Source organism: Typopeltis vanoorti, chromosome 8 (genome assembly GCF_054136105.1).
Source record: "Typopeltis vanoorti isolate ZY-2024b chromosome 8, IOZ_Tvanoo_1.0, whole genome shotgun sequence".
Lineage (NCBI taxonomy): Eukaryota > Metazoa > Arthropoda > Arachnida > Uropygi > Thelyphonidae > Typopeltis > Typopeltis vanoorti.
The window spans coordinates 141,630,016-141,646,618 of NC_143556.1; the positions used below are offsets into that span (position 1 = coordinate 141,630,016).

Sequence of the window (16,603 nt, forward strand, 5' to 3'; positions counted from 1 at the left end):
ACAGTCTATCAAGACTCATCATGGGAAGTCCCTCCTAGGAAACACAGTCTATCATACCACTCCGTAAACTCATTGACCATTCTCGCTCTCACCACTCTATCAGGCAATGCATTCCATGGTTCAACCACCCTCCATGCAAAGAAACCACTCCTCACCCTCTTGCTCACAGTTTCCTTTCGTGACTTCCAGGGATGGCCCCTTGTCATCACTCCTTCCCACTGTTCAACCAAGCAAAAGAACTCCCCAGTGTCAAACCTGTAACCACCTCTCAACAGTTTAAAAGTCTCAATCATATCACCTCTCCTCCTTCTATCCACCAAACTCTGCAGTCCACATTCCCTCAGCCAATCCTCATAACTAACATTGTACAGTCTTGAAACCACCTTTGTCCCCTTTCCACAGTTAATTTATCTCCTTCATTTTAGCTTATATCTGATTGGTTGCCTGCTAATCACAAGTGTTTTGGTTTTTTCTGTTGATATTTCTATGTTATATTTTTGGCATATCTGTTGGAAATGAAATCCTTCTCTCTGTAAATTACCTTCTGTTTTTACTATCATTACTGTCATTAGCATAACAGGTGACCAGGTGATTTAGTAATAGTTGCAGACTTAGATTTGCTATCTTATTATTAATTTTTATTCCATTTAGCTTCTTATATTTTAGTTCTGCTTTTACTTCATCCATTAAAATATTAAACAATAGTGGATTCAATGAATCATCATGTCTAGTACCTTCCTTCATTCCAATTTCTTCTGTTTCATTATTGAAGTACCTTATTACACATTCATCATTATTATTATCACACCTACACAGAGTCAAGAGACTCATCATGAGAGGTCCCACTCTCACATGCACAGATTATCATACCTTGACTTAAATGCATTCCAATCACTTGCCACTCTCCATATAAAAAAATCTACTCCTCATCCCCTTGCTCACACCCAGCTTTCAAGTATGGCCTTTTGTTCCCCCCCCCTACCCCCTGTCTCCAGCCATTCTGTGAAAAATTTCATCCACATTATTAATTTGATAATTGCCCTTTACCAACTTATGTCTCCATCTCTCACCCCTGCCTCATATCCACTAGGCTCTGTAATTTGCATTCTCTCAATCTGTTCTTATACTCCACATTCCAGAAACCTGAAACTGACCTAGTCAGTTTGTCTTCTCTGAACCCTTTCCAACAACTCATTATCCTTTTGAAAGCCAGGCGATAAATCTGTGCACAGTAATCCGTATGTGGTGTGATCATGTTTACTTCTACGTGTCGGCATTCTCTGCATCATTGCATTAATCTGTTGTGCTGTCCTCATAATTTTAGCAAAATATCCCTGAAATTTCAGGTCCCTATCTATTTATTATCTGTATAAGTATCTTTGATAAACTTTATTGTTTGTGTTTTTATTTTTATTTTTTATATTTAAAATGCTTTGTAATTTCATGCTATCATTTCAGATCTATAAAACACATAAAAACTGGAGCATTACATTCTATTGATTTTTCTGTTGGTTGCAGTTAGTCACTACAAATATTGCATTTGTTCAGAATGTTCCACATCTGTAAACTTGTTCATTATTTAATATTAGAGATTCATTTAAAATTTCTTGGGTAAGTTTTGCACAGATTTCGGTGGATATAATAGATTGATCCCTCTGTAATTATTTGGATCTGTTTTATCTCAATTTTTTAAAAAAAATTGGCACTGTGATATTTTCCCTCTATTCTTCTGGTATTTGTTTTTTAAAAAACACTTTTTTTTCAATACTTTATGGCAGAGGTCGGCAACCTTTTTAATATGAAGAGCACAATATGAAATTTGAAAATTATGGAGGGCTCATGACACAGGCAATTTTTCTCTCATTTCAGGCTTAGAGATGCTATGATTAGTTGTTTTTAAGAAAAAATGAGATTTCAAATTTTAACATTATTTTATTTAACTCGCTTTTACAACACATAAGGGTTAAAAATATCTTTGTAAACAAAGTATTTTATATTTGCACTGATGGCAGGAGTGATTCAACCAACACACATACTAAAAAACAAAGTGTTCTAACAACGTTTAGAAGTGGTGTGAAGGATAGTGATGACACTAGATGACTTCAACAACTCAGACTACTTATGATCAGTGGTCTCTCGTCTTAATAGGCACAAATAAAGCAGTTTACATTAATTTCTCTGAGGGCACATTAAAAATTCACTGCGGGCACCATGATACTTGAGGTTGCTGCGTTGCTGACTCCTGGTTGAATTGCTATTTCTCTTCTTCCATATTTTAATAACTAATTGTGATATTTTAATAACTAATGCAGAGAGTCAGGAAAACTAGATTATCAAGGGAGGAATGGGAAAGCTGTGTGTGTGAAAGTTCAGCTATGGTATGCAAACGTGATAAAGATATGAATTTCTTCAAAGATGGTTATGTATGTGGTGAAGGGGTGGAAAAATATGCTTTGGGTTTGGACCTTTTAAGTATGTCTAGGGAGGAAAAAGAGAAAATTCTAGAATGAGACGAAATAGATTGCATATCTAATTATAAGAATAGGCCAGGTGGTAATTTATTATGTCTATACACAAATGCCAGGAGCATTAGAAATAAAGGGGTTGAGTTTGTTGCTTTATTGAATACAATGGGGCCTAAGATTCTGTAGTTAGTTTTCGGTATTGAGATCATATATTAATGTAAAGAGTTTATTAAAAATAAACAATTCAAAAATTGTTTGTCCATTGCCAGAGTACTTGATGGTTGTAATAGTTGCGTGGAATGCCAAGCCTGATTTATGCTGTTTTCTTTTTTCAATATCTTTTATGTGTTCAGACTTGTGGATTTCTCTCCCACGAGACGAAATAGATTGCATATCTAATTATAAGAATAGGCCAGGTGCTAATTTATTATGCTTATACACAAATGCCAGGAGCATTAGAAATAAAGCCTGGTTTTTTCACGGGGTGATGTGGTGGTTTTAGTGGATGTAGGAATCTTGATATTTTTTGTAAAGGCAGAAAAGCCACTTTTCAAAACCATTTTGTGTGAGGTTCTGTGCACAGCCACTACTGGCCATCAAGTACTCTGGCAACTGACAAACATGTCATATATTGATAGTAATTGTTTACAAGAAAATTTAAAGAAGCCAAACAAATGCTTCTGATCCCTACACAGTGCAATAAAAATCAAGGCTTGATTTTACATCAGGTGTGGTCTGCCTTCATCAAAACTTTAACTGCCACAGACCTAGGATATAGCACACATGAACTACAGAACATGACAACTAGCAATGTTCCAACCAGCATACAGTAATGAATATATCATTTGTATTCTGTTTTCTCAATTATTTAACAGTTGTGAAGTTATTAAAAACATCTAATATGTGTAATTAATTGTCAGTAAGCTTTTGTTGTACCATCTTTAATAAAACTTTAATGTACCATCACTCCTGATGATGGAAGTCTTACTACACACAAAACTTGTCGGGTTTTTTAATTGTTTATTTTTAATAAACTCTATATTAATATGTAGTTTTCGGTAGTCTCAATATCGAAAACTACCTACAGAACTGCTTGACCAGAGAAACCTACGTCTACATGTGACCTAATATTGTTGGCATTAGTGAAACCTGGCTATCAGAATCAGATATGGTAAGTGAGATCAAGTGTAATTCTGTCATTCCTAAAAATATACTATTTTTAGGAATGACAGAAGAGATAGGAGTGGAGGAGGAGTACTATTAATGATATTGGATGACTTAAGCCCAGTTAGAGTAGAAACACAAGAAAAATGGTAAAAATGCCCCATGTAGCAGTGAGTTTGAGTCTATCTAGTGTGAAGCGAAGGTTAACAGAATGAAATATATGATTGGGTGTTGCTACAGCCCTGATGGCTCAGTTGCAGGGGATGAAGAATTGCATCACCAGTTTAGCCTTATGGGTTGTAAATGAATGATCATAATGCGTGACTTTAATTTTTCAAACATTGATTGGGTAGAAGAGAAATCTTAGGATAAGAAAGAAGAGGAATTTATTGAATTGTTACGAGACAACTTTCTCAAGCAGCATGTGAAAGAAGGAACTTAAAGTAAGAATGTTCGATTTCCTCATAGTGTCAGATGGGGTCTTTGTAAGAATATAGCTATTTTACCACCAGTTGTTGACAGTAATCATGCTGTGCTTTCTTGGGAAGTATCTAATTGTATTGTTGCTCTGATTAAAACAGGTTACATGCTGAACCACAAAGCTGGAAGTTATGATCAACTTAGGAGAATACTATCTTTGGTCCCATGATATCAGTTACTGAATGGAAAAAATGTCAGCAATGCATGCGAATCTTTGAAAAAGTGCTTAAATGGGGCGGTATCTGAATGTATCCCTAGCATTCAAAGAATAAATAGGTTGGGAGTGAAATGGATGTGCAATCTTATTAACACGTTCACTGCCACGCTACTTCGGCATAGTTTGTTCCCATACGCCAAGCAATTTCACTTCTTCAAGGTCAGTATGCGTAATCTCTTTGCCGGTGGTAATCGACATACGAGTATACTCGTAGTTGGCTTGTGTGGAGCATATATCATCTCTGAGTATACACAGTTTTGCTGCTAGCTCCACAAGCCAAGCATTTTCACTTCTTCAAGGTCAGTATGGGTAATTTCGTTGCCGGCGGTAAGCGTCATATGAGTATACTCGTAGCTGGCTTGTGTGGCTCATATACCAACTACGATCATACTTGTAGTTGGCAGCGAACGTGTTAAGCAAGAGATCCACAAGAAGAAGATGATGTGGAAAGAATATCATGAGAATAAGAGTGAGAGGAGTTATGAAATATATAAAGCTCAAGCTAGAAATGTAATGAGTATTGTGCAATCCAAAAGAATTTTGTTATTCCACAAGCAAAAGAAAGAATGAATGTGAAAGAATAACTTTATTGAATACAGATGGTACTCAAGTGTCGAAAGCTAATGAGATCGTTCAGTTAATGAGTGCTCACTTTGCTAAGATATACCAACCAGGTGTATGTAACATGGTGCATAGTGCTACTGCTACATTGGATGAAGAATTAGAGGTTCATGAAAATGAGGTTGAAGAGCTGTTGCATAACCTGGATAAGAATTTGTCTATCGGGACAGATGGAATATCAGCCCGTTTGCTAAACAAATGTTCAGCCAAATTGACTAGGACTTTCACATATTTGTATAACTTGAGTCTCAGCTCAGGAATGATACCACAGGAATGGAAGGAATGTATGATAGTTCTATTGTATAAAAATGGTGCAGTTGGGATCCATTAGTGGATCCGAGATTTTAATTATAAAAATGTGGATTGGAAGAATGAGAATGTATGGGAACAAGGAGAGTGAATTTGTTGAATTTCTCAGGGATAACTATCCAAATTAGCATGATTGAAGCAACTTGAGGTGTTAGTGTTTCATTTGGCGATACCCTCACAGAATGTGGTTGTTTGATGAAGTATCAATCCTGTTGCCAGTTAGTGAGAATGATCATGGGATAATAGTTTGAGAGAGTCAAGCAGGAAAAGGTTACTGTCAGAAAGAGACATATATTCAGAATTATAAGTTAGCAGGTTATCTGAGTGCAATAATCCATCCCCTTGAACTATTTTTTAGATTTTGTCACCTAGTTTTCATTTTGATGTAGAAACATTGGAGATGGTTCGGAGATGAGTGTCCAAGTCAGTATCAGGCATCTAGAATGTTGGTTATGAAGAGAGATGTTAAAGGAATGTAAATTGTAGAGTTTGCTGTGGATATACAGAAATAGCTGTTAGCTGATTAGTGAGAGGATTGTATCAGATGAATAAAGGGAGGAATATGAAATAGGAATAAGAGTAGAAGTTGAGATGGGGAAGAACAAGAGGACATCCCACATTTGTGTAAAGGTGTGGTAAAGAAGCATGTAAGGAGTAGGTTTTTTACATGGAGAACTGTGGGTAATAATAATAATGAATTTAATAGCTATATTAGTTTAAAGATCCCTCCAAAATAACATGATATCCAACACAGTGGAATAAATCTCATCCAGCTTTGGTTGGTTTACATAAAAGATCTAAAATTCATGGAACTAGGATAGAACTGATAGAAATTACATAAGAATAAACAATGAAGTGTATTCACATGTAATTGAGAAATATCTGTATTCTTGATGAAGTATATCACTGAATGAGAAACTAGTAAAATACTTTTTATTTTTATAGTTATGTTGTGTGGTGATACTAGATCTGTTTTCGTGTGGAAAACAAAAATCAAGAAGGTTAACAATGTCAGATGGAAATTTAGAATATAAATATTTAAGGGTGTCATTCATGGGAAACAGTAGTGAAAAGTGAGATGATATCAAAACTAACCATCATATTAAAGGAACTGACTTTTAAATAAGCTGATGTCACTATGACAGACCAACACGATGACTAGAGGGAAGGCTAGATTTGCAGCCTGTCTCAAGGTGTAAAATCATCTTGCTCAGTTAAACAGTGAAGACTGCAACTGGACTGACCACACAGAACCAGGCAGTGAAATCAAAAAGTAAAATCGAATTGGAAATATAACTTAAAAATAGCAACTTGGTACTTAACAAAGTACCAAGTTGCTATTTTTTTATTTTTTCTGGAATGTGCAAATCAAAAGGAGATGAATTAATTAAAGAAATTAATGAAAGAAATATTAAAATAGTAGCATTATCTGAAACTAATAAGAAAGGAAAACAAATGTTTTAAACACAAAATTATGTATTAGCATACAGTGGGATAAGTAAGAAGTGAAGTAGCAATATTACATACATGAGAATGGAACTACATATCAGAAAGAATCATTCATATGCAATTAAGGATATATAATAAATTTCATAGATGTTTATAGTCCTGAAGAGTCCTCTCTATAAACAGAAATAAATACAGTCTACAAAAAATTGCAAGAAACACTAGATAAAATAAAACCAACAGAAATTATCATTATTGCTGAATATTGAAATACACAGATTGGGAACCAGATAATACCACAAATATGCCCAAGATTTAATGAACCAATGCAAAATAAAAATGGCATTAAATTACTGCAGTTCTGTACAGACAGTGAATTTAGAATAAATAACACATCCTACCAACATAAAAAAATCATAAAATAATATGGAGAAATACCTCGGGAAATTTATCCACAATAGACTATATAATAATGAATAGAAATATTAGACCTGAAGAAAGAATAATTGATATTTATATTGTTCTAACATCTGCTGATATAGGAACTGACCAAATAGTTTTAAAAATTGAGACATAAAGGGACAATAATAATAGTGACCTGTTCAATTTGAGGGGCATGTTTGGATTGTATTGCATGCAGGGATATTTCAGTGGTAGGATGTTTGTTGTTGCTACTGTGTGTTTGTTTGTTTGTAATTTTTTAGTGTTGGCAAGTAAGTAGGCTGGTATGGGACTATTACATCTTGATAATGTACAGTTAGGTGCGATTTTATTGAATGGCGGACTCAACACACACACAGACACCACAGATAACTTCACTATGAGTTTGCCATTCCCCTCCCCTGCTACTCATATAAGCAAAGGCAAACAAGAATTTACCAACATGATTTTAAAATTCTATAAGCAGAAATTACATATAAAATTTTTAAAGAGATGCCTTTCACATAACATATGAAATTTGCTAAAATGCAAGGAAAGAAATCTATCTCTGGTAATAATAATAAAAAAAAAAATTGCTACTATGTTTCAAGATCTCTCCTAAAACAAGTGTTCTTGATATAACTTAAAAAAACCCAAACATGTAACTATATCATAGAAATGAAAATTAGCTGAAATGGTTTATGGGTCCCAAAGAATGGCAAAATTTTCCCAACCAAATACAATTATTATTTAACAATAAGTCTTACCTAATAAAATAACATCATAATAGAAAATGGAATACTCTGATGTTTAGTAATACCAACAACAGCCATCCTACCTTCCTTTCCCCAATTCCACTTATGCTATCTGACATAAGTAAACATAATGCTTTTAGGTTGATTATAAATTTATCTAACTATACACTGTCTCTGGATGAAATAGAAGTGTTAAATAAAGGACTGAAGTTTTCCGTTTCCCCTAAAATTTTGCCTGGGAAAGATTACATCATTTAAGCCCAAATCAAACTAGAAGATGATCCCAACAAAGATATATTTTTTTAAAAGATAAATAATATTAATAGTATAGTAATCCTAAAACCAGATCTCTCTCTCCCTCTCTCACCATGACTTTCACATGCTATAAAAATTTAGACAATATCTCTAGTATTATGTTACAAGCACTTTCAAAGAACTCTCACTTCCAACATTATTAAACAAATCCAAAAATGTTTACATCAGCTCAAAAAAGAAAATAGATAAATACAGTACACTGCTAAAAAAATTGCCCTCTGTGCAATCATTTCCCTACTCTTTTTGGACAAGTTAAGATACATAAACTAGTTTATCCCCCACACACCCCACCCTACAAACACCACCACAGTCTCTTTATCAAAATTTATTTCACGGTTATTAAAACCTTTACTGAAGAACTATTTAAAATTTATAATTAAAAATACTGATCACATTAAGCAGACCCCCATTTTTCTCAATCATATTCTATCTTTAGATGCATCCTCTCTGTATATCAATGTTGATGTGTAAAACATGAGATCTTGTTCAAACGCTGTTTATAAATGACAGTTTGGGATGTACAAAATTATCTCTGTCAGACATCCTCTCACTAATACAAATAATAATCTTTCACATTTCTTTAACGGCATTGGCCATTTCTATGAACAAACTTTGGTCTTCTACTTATGGGCCAAAATATTAGCAATCTACTGGTTGAACTTTTTCTTGCCCATGTGGAAACACAATTCCTATCTCCTTCTCTACCTACTGGCATAATAAAGAAAATAAATCCATAAACTTCTTAAACCTGACACACATAATTCAATCATCACATCAGTATCAAAGTATACCAGAAACCCACTAACATTGGAAATTATTTAAATTTCACCTCCTATCACCTTTATTACAAAAAACAAAAACAAAAAAAACTTGCAGATAAGAATTAAGGTGATATTGATGCAATTCGTTACTTCGCCCCCAAACAGCTACTAACATTATACAAGTCACATATCTGCCCAACTATTGAATACTGCTCCCACATATGGGGTGGGGCCCCTAAAAGCTCTCTCAAAATGCTCGACTGAATACAGAGGAGGGCAATTAGACTTATCAATGATCCATCCCTTACCAACTCTCTCCACCTACTTTCACACAGACCGTTGGTCTCTGCAGTAAGTATATTTTACAAATATTTCCATGGGAAATGCTCATTCGAAATAACATCAATAATTTCCCTGCTCAGTACTAAGCTCATTGGAACACGTGCAGCTGCTGCACAAAATCCCTTCACAGTACACCTAGAAACAAATAGAACAAATTTCTTTACCTCTTCCTTCATCCCCGCAACTGCTACACTGTGGAACAATCTCCCACCTGCTGTGTTTCCCAACGAATACAATTTAAAGTCATTCAAATCAAATGTTTCAAATCAAATGTAAACAAATTTCTCCTTTCCCAATCCACCACCCATACACAGTACTAATATACTGTAGGTTGACCAATCAACCACCATATGGGCCCAACATAAAAAAAAAAAAAAAAAAAAAAAATTCGTTAGCATCTACTAATACTCATCATCTACCACTGATTTAAACTAAGAAATCATACATCTGAAAGAAGTCTTCCATTGCTCAACAGTATCCCCCATCAACGAACAGATTAGGTTATGCTTTTCATTCAGCCCAAATCATGTTACCTCTTCACAAGAAATATATCAAAATCCCATAGAGTCTTAAAATTCCCATATATTCATAACATTTATAAAGCTGTATATAAAACACATCTTCAGATATTCAAATTACAAAATTGTCTTCAAATTACAACATTGCCCGCCCCTAGTGGGCAATGTTGGTATTCTTGGGCGATTGGGCTGAGGTCTTCTGATGTAGGTTTCCCAAATTTGAGGCAGTCTCATGCAGCCAAATTTGTTGAGGTTTGGATTGATTATGGCTGAAGCTGATTCCATGAAAAGCCTTTCATATTTGTATTTACTACGGTGTATTATCGTGGCTGTCTTCCACCGTATTCTATGGCAGGTATCCAGTGCGTGGTCAGCAAGACCAGAGTGGCTGTATTGGTGAAACTGGATGTAGTCCTTGTGTTCTGAGATTCTGATATTAGCTGTCCTGCCTGTTTGGCCAAAGTAGGACAGCTTACGGCTGCAAGGGACCTGGTATATACTAGGTAGGTCCGGAGGGGGGAGGTTGGTCTTTCTTTAGTAGAGCGGATAAGGGATGCTAATTTTTTATATGGTCTGTAACAAGAAGTTAAGTCATGTTTTTTTAGGATTTTTGTGATTTTTTCCAAGGTACCTCGGATATAGGGTATGGTGATGGATTTAGAGTAATCCTTGTTGTGAGGGGGAGGGGGTTGTGGTTTACTGGTTTCAATATTTTTTGAATTTTTTTTTTTTTGGGGGGGGGAGTAGCCATTGGCTGAGAAAGTGTTGAGAATGTGGTTTAGTTCTGTAGTTAGGGCATTGTCATTTGAGCAGATAAGTTTAGCCCTGTTGTGTAGTGTCTTAATGACTCCATATTGTTGCGAGGAGGGGTGGTGGGATTGTTGGTGAATGTATTTGCCTGTATGGGTGGGTTTTCTATAGACTGAGAAAACCAAGGTTCCATCAGGCTGGCGGATGACTACTGTATCTAAGAAAGGAAGGCAGTTGTTTTTTTCTTCTTCCAGGGTGAATTTGATTCTGAGGTGTTGGTTGTTTAAGTATGTTAGGAAGAAGAGGAGTGCATTGAAGTGGGCTGAGTTTTTTATGTGTGAAGGTGTGTTGCCAGTATAGTGTGAGAGCGCTTTGGCCAAATGTTTAGCTAGTTTGTATATGAGGGAATCAATGCCATCCGCTATGGGAAGTAATGGCACATTTTCCTTATGTATTTTTGGGAATCCATAAATATGGGGAGGGGGGGTATGGAGTTAAATGGTTTTAATTTGTTAGTGATTTCCACAGGCCAAGAAGTGAACTTCTTAAGGAGCCTGTGGAGTTTTCTAATTTGTGAGTTGGTGAGATTGTACTCGATAGGGAGGTAAGTAGCCCGATCTAACAATATAGCTTTCAGCTTACCTGTGTAATCCTTTTGGTTAATCAATACTGTGGCATTCCCTTTATCAGCTTTGGTGATTATTATTTTCTTGTTTTTCTTTAATTCCAGTAGAGATTTAATTTCCTTACTGGGCATGTTGGCTTTTGGTGGTTTAGCTTTGGTCAGAACACAAGCCACTTCTAGTCTAATATCATTGGCGATGTGGTTTGGAAGGTGTCGTATCCCGCATTCAATTCTTATCATAATATCTTCAGCAGGTATTCTTCTGGGTGCAATGGCGAAGATGTGGCCACATACGAGGGCATCGAGTGCTTCAGGTTTTATATTAAATGACGAAAGGTTGACTACCATTTAGGTAGGAAGTTGTGTTTTCGAGATCGAGTTCTTTTTCAAATTTTCAAATTTTTTGATGTGTTGATCTCGTACTTTTTTAAATTCTTTCTCTGCTGCAGTGCACGAGATGTCGTATAAAATAGACCAAATTTTGTGGCTTAAGGTGCTTGAAAGTGCATCTTCAAGTGCCTGTATAGCTAAGTTAGCATTATTCAGGAAACGGCGAGTCGTGGCAATTTATTCTCTGAGTAAGGCTTGGCTGGCACAGTTATAAATACGAAGAGCCTTTTGTGAAGAGAAACAGTGCTTGAATTTCACACAGTTAGGAATTACCTGGTTATTCCGGCAGCGTTTTAGGAAGGCGAGACGATTCATTTGTCTTGATAGCTTTAACTTCATTTTACCGTAATGGCTTGCTTTACGTGCGATATCATCTCCGTGTATTATCATAATTCTCGTGGAAAGGCTTAGGCGTTGGTTATGCATTTTTTTACTAAATGATTTAAGGAAATTACAACGTCAACTAGGATATATATTAAAATAAATTTTAATATACTTCAATATTTCGGCAATTTCACGTTGCCATTTTTAAGAAACTTAAGAACAAGACACGCACACGCAGGCACAACAAACAGTAAGTGAGGAAGAAGCTGGAAGCTATTATTTCTCCTAAAGTCCTAATGGTGCCCCCTAGCGGGAAATCTTGGTATTCTTGGGCGATTGGACTGAGGTCTTTTGATGTAGGTTTCCCAAATTTGAGGCAGTCTCATGCAGCCAAATTTGTTGAGGTTTTGATTGTTTCTAAGGGCTGAAGCTGATTCCATGAAAAGCCTTTCATATTTATATATGAAATATGGTTGGGGGAGGTTGGTCTTTCTTTAGTAGAGCGGATAAGGGATGCCAATTTTTTATATGGTCCGTAACAAGAAGTTAAGCCATGTTTTTTTAGGATTTTTGTGATTTTTTCTTACCTACCTCGGATAAAGGTATGGTGATGGATTTAGAGTAATCTTTGTTGTGAGGGGGTGGGGGGTTGTGGTTTATAGGTTTCAATATTTTTTGGATTTTTTTAGGGAGGGGATAGCCATTGGATGAGAAAGTGTTGAGAATGTGATTTAGTTCTGTGGTTAGGGCATTGTTATTTGAACAGACCATTTACAAATGTCCCAATCAAAGAATCCTTAGAGGTAATCCAAGCTACATTCCTCCCGATATTACAGCCCTATTTCACAATGAACTCAGGCTATTTTGTTTGGCAAGGAAAATTCTACAAACAAATAGAGGGGACAGCCATGGGTTCTCCATTCTCCCCACTCTTGGCCAACTTTTATATGGAGACTTTTGAAGAGAAAGCCTTAAACTCTGCCCTACAAAAACCAACCATATGGCTTTGCTACATTGATGATGTGTTCACTATTTGGCCACATGGCTCCGATGCACTCCTCTCCTTCCTAACACACTTAAACAACTAACACCCCAGAATCAAATTCACCCTGGAAGAAGGGAAAAAACAACTGCCTTCCTTTCTTAGACAAACTAGTCACCCGCCAGCCTGATGGAACCTTGGTTTTCTCGGTCTATAGAAAACCCATCCATACAGGTAGATACATTCACCAACATCCCACCACCCCTCCTTGCAACAATATGGAGTCATTAAGACACTACACAACAGGGCTAAACTTATCTGTTCAAATGACAATGCCCTAACCACAGAACTAAACCACATTCTCAACACTTTCTCAGCCAATGGCTACCCCCCCAAAAAAAATCCAAAAAATATTGAAACCAGTAAACCACAACCCTCCCCACAACAAGGATTACTCTAAATCCATCACCACACACTATATCCGAGGCACCTCGGAAAAAAGGCCAAACAGGCAGGACAGCCAATATCAGAATCTCAGAACACAAGGACTACATCTGGTTTCACCAATACAGCCACTCTGGTCTTGCTGACCACATGCTGGATAACTGCCATAGAATACGGTGGAAGAAAGCCACGATAATTCACCGTAGTAAATACAAATATGAAAGGCTTTTCATGGAATCAGGTTCAGCCCTAAGAAACAATCCAAACCTCAACAAATTTGACTGCATGAGACTGCCTCAAATTTGGGAAACCTACATCAGAAGCCCTCAGACCAGTCGCCCAAGAATACCAACATTGCCCACTAGAGGGCATCATTAGGACTTTTGGAAAAATAATAGCTTCCTGCTTCTTCCTCACTTACTGTTTTTTGTGCCTGCGTGCATGTGTCTTGTTCTTAAGTTTCTTGAAAGTGGCAAAGTGACGTTGCTGAAATATCGAAGTATATTAAAATTTATTTTAATGTATATCCTAGTTGACGTTGTAATTTCCTTAAATCATTTAGTAAGAAAACTACCAGTTACAAACTACAAAATTTACTTAAATGTAGAGCCACAACAGCCCAGACTAACATGTTATTATAACACAATGTTGTTTATAAATTTGACTGCCAGTCAGAATATGATACCTGTTATATTGGGACCACTATTTCTTCTATATATCATGCCTAATTGAACATTATCAAGATTGCAATATTCCCATACCAGCCCACTTACTTGCCACTGCTAAAAACAGACACAAATGTACTGTAAAAACAACAGAAATCCTACCACTGAGATATCTGTTCATGCAACATACCTCTCAAATTGAAAGGGTCAATGTTATTGATTTCCAAGAAAACAAAGCCAAATTGTGTTGCTCTGAATCACTGTTGATTAGACTAACCCAATATTCCATAAACATAAAAAAAAAAGATCCTGTATACTCTCAACCCAAACCTAACTCCTCTTAATATGTTGTACTTAATTCATTAAACCAAGCAGCAAGATCGGAGTCAGTTATCTCCTTTCCACATCTGATGATGGGTGCTGATCTTTTCATTTTTAAACGTCATGTTCCTGGCTTGCCATATATGTAATTATGGGTTTTATGTTATTATTATTATTTATTTTATTTATTTATTTTTTCTCTTTAAAATTCATCATTATTTATTAATGTATTCATGTTTTGGCTATCCGTTAAGTATATCTATGCTCACACTATTGCCTCTTCAACTTCAACCCCTCCTAATTACATATACATACCAACCACTTAATTAGAAACCTTTATGCAGATGTATGTAAACATCATTTACATAGTGTATATGAAAAATACTTGGTCACATGCATCATCACATGTTCTAGGTAACTATTCAAGAATGCTGCTGATCAGTAATAGTCAATAGTGTTGATCACGATGAGAAAAAATAAAGGATCTTTTGAAGTTCTATAAAAGGCTTATTGTGTCTTTATCTGTCTGGAACCATAATTTTGAAAACAGCGGAACCGACTTGTTTCTCAAAAGGTGAAATATCCTGGGTGTGTTTAATCACCGTAAGAGAAAGCAAAGCAAATAGCTTTGCTTTCTCTTTTTAATTATAATTTTTATGTCTTTTGTGTCCATGCAGTTAGCCTAGTGGCTGTGCACTTTGTAACCATATGCCAGGTGAAGGAGTGTCCTAGGTTGGATTCCCATTGGAGACGTGAGGAGCTGAAGGATCTTCCTCAGCCATAGCCAAGTTAGCCAGTCTTGGGCATGGACACTAGGGTTTTCCTCCAGTTTATCCTGGGATTTTTCATCCCGCTAAGCAGGCAAACCGGCCTTGAGAACTCAACATTACAGACATGGCGCAAGGTAAAAGAGGTAAAAGGAAGATGAGATGAGATATTACTTTTGTACATACTATAAAAAAGTAATAATTTTTGCACATTAGCAGTGCAATTTCTAGCAAGCCACAAGAATAAGTGCATTATTCTTGCCATGACATTCTTATGAAGGATTATATATATAAGGATAATTTCCATTTTCTGATTAATTCTGTTTTGGAAAATTATGCTATCACTACCAGAATCCAATACATGTTCTTACAACCTTTTACATCTTACATTTGATCATATTAACTTGTAACAATAGCGCCTTTTTTTTGCACACCCGTGATATTCAACCTCACTAGTTATTATATTGCATGTCAATTTTCCTCATACTGTAATATTTTTTCCCTGTGGTCATTGTTAAATGTTAAGCAGCTTTTGCAACTTAGAAAACAAATAACTTAACTGATGCAATTTAAGCATAAGGCAGCAGTCTCAGTGACATTTGTTGTTTTTCTTAAAGTGTGTGCACTAGCATTTACAGAAACAGTAGTTGTTGCCTTAGAACCAATGCTAATTATTGCATTGCTCATTGTGTATTTCCATCTCTTGTTAATTTTGTATGTATATTTGATTTTTGTTCAGCATCCATAAAGGATTGAATTAAATTGGTAAATTATCAATGATTAACTATATTCATTATATCTTAAGCTTCCTATGAACTCATAAGTTGTTTTTGAGAAGGAGAATGGTAGGCTTCATCACTATTTTCATTGGTGGATATGCCTTCATGGAATTGTTAAAATAGATGACTTTCGTCATTCAGCATAGTACCATCACTTTTTATACTGAGGGATAAGCAAAATTCGTATTTGAAATGAGCAGAAAGCTTTGTGATTGCATTACATTTTAATGGTATTGATTACAACACAGTAAGATAAGAAAATAATTAATATATATTAACTTATTAGCTGATATTTCACTGGTATTATATACAGCATCTTCAGAGCACAAGAACAGTTTGTCAATACATGAAACATCGATTTGGTATAACTGTGGTGTGGGACTTTTAAAAAAAAAAATGTAACTGACAACACAAGGAACTAAAGTCCTAATTGTTGGAAAATGAGAAAGACAAGTATTAATTAAATATAAAAATCATTATCTCCTAGATTTGTGGTAAATTTATACAGCCATACTTGTTGAGGTTTGGGACTATGTTTTAAAGCTGCTGCTAATTCCAAAAAAACAAACTGTCTGACCTAAATCTGGGAGACAGTCATTTTAAGATCTAATTAATGCTTGTTTCTTTCTTTTTCCAGCAAATGGCACCAATTAGGATTTTAGTTTCTTGTATTGTTAATTTTTTTAAACTCGTCCCACTGTTATACCAAATTGTTGTTTCGTGTACTGTACTAAACTGTTCTT

The 16,603-nt window shown here is 35.6% G+C and overlaps 1 protein-coding gene across 2 annotated transcripts in view; it reads left to right on the forward strand.

Annotated features, from left to right (window-relative positions):
* Positions 1–16,603, forward strand: part of LOC150104394 (RWD domain-containing protein 1) — a 187,245-nt gene that overhangs the window by 73,334 nt on the left and 97,308 nt on the right. The gene's annotated exons all lie outside the window — the stretch shown is intronic.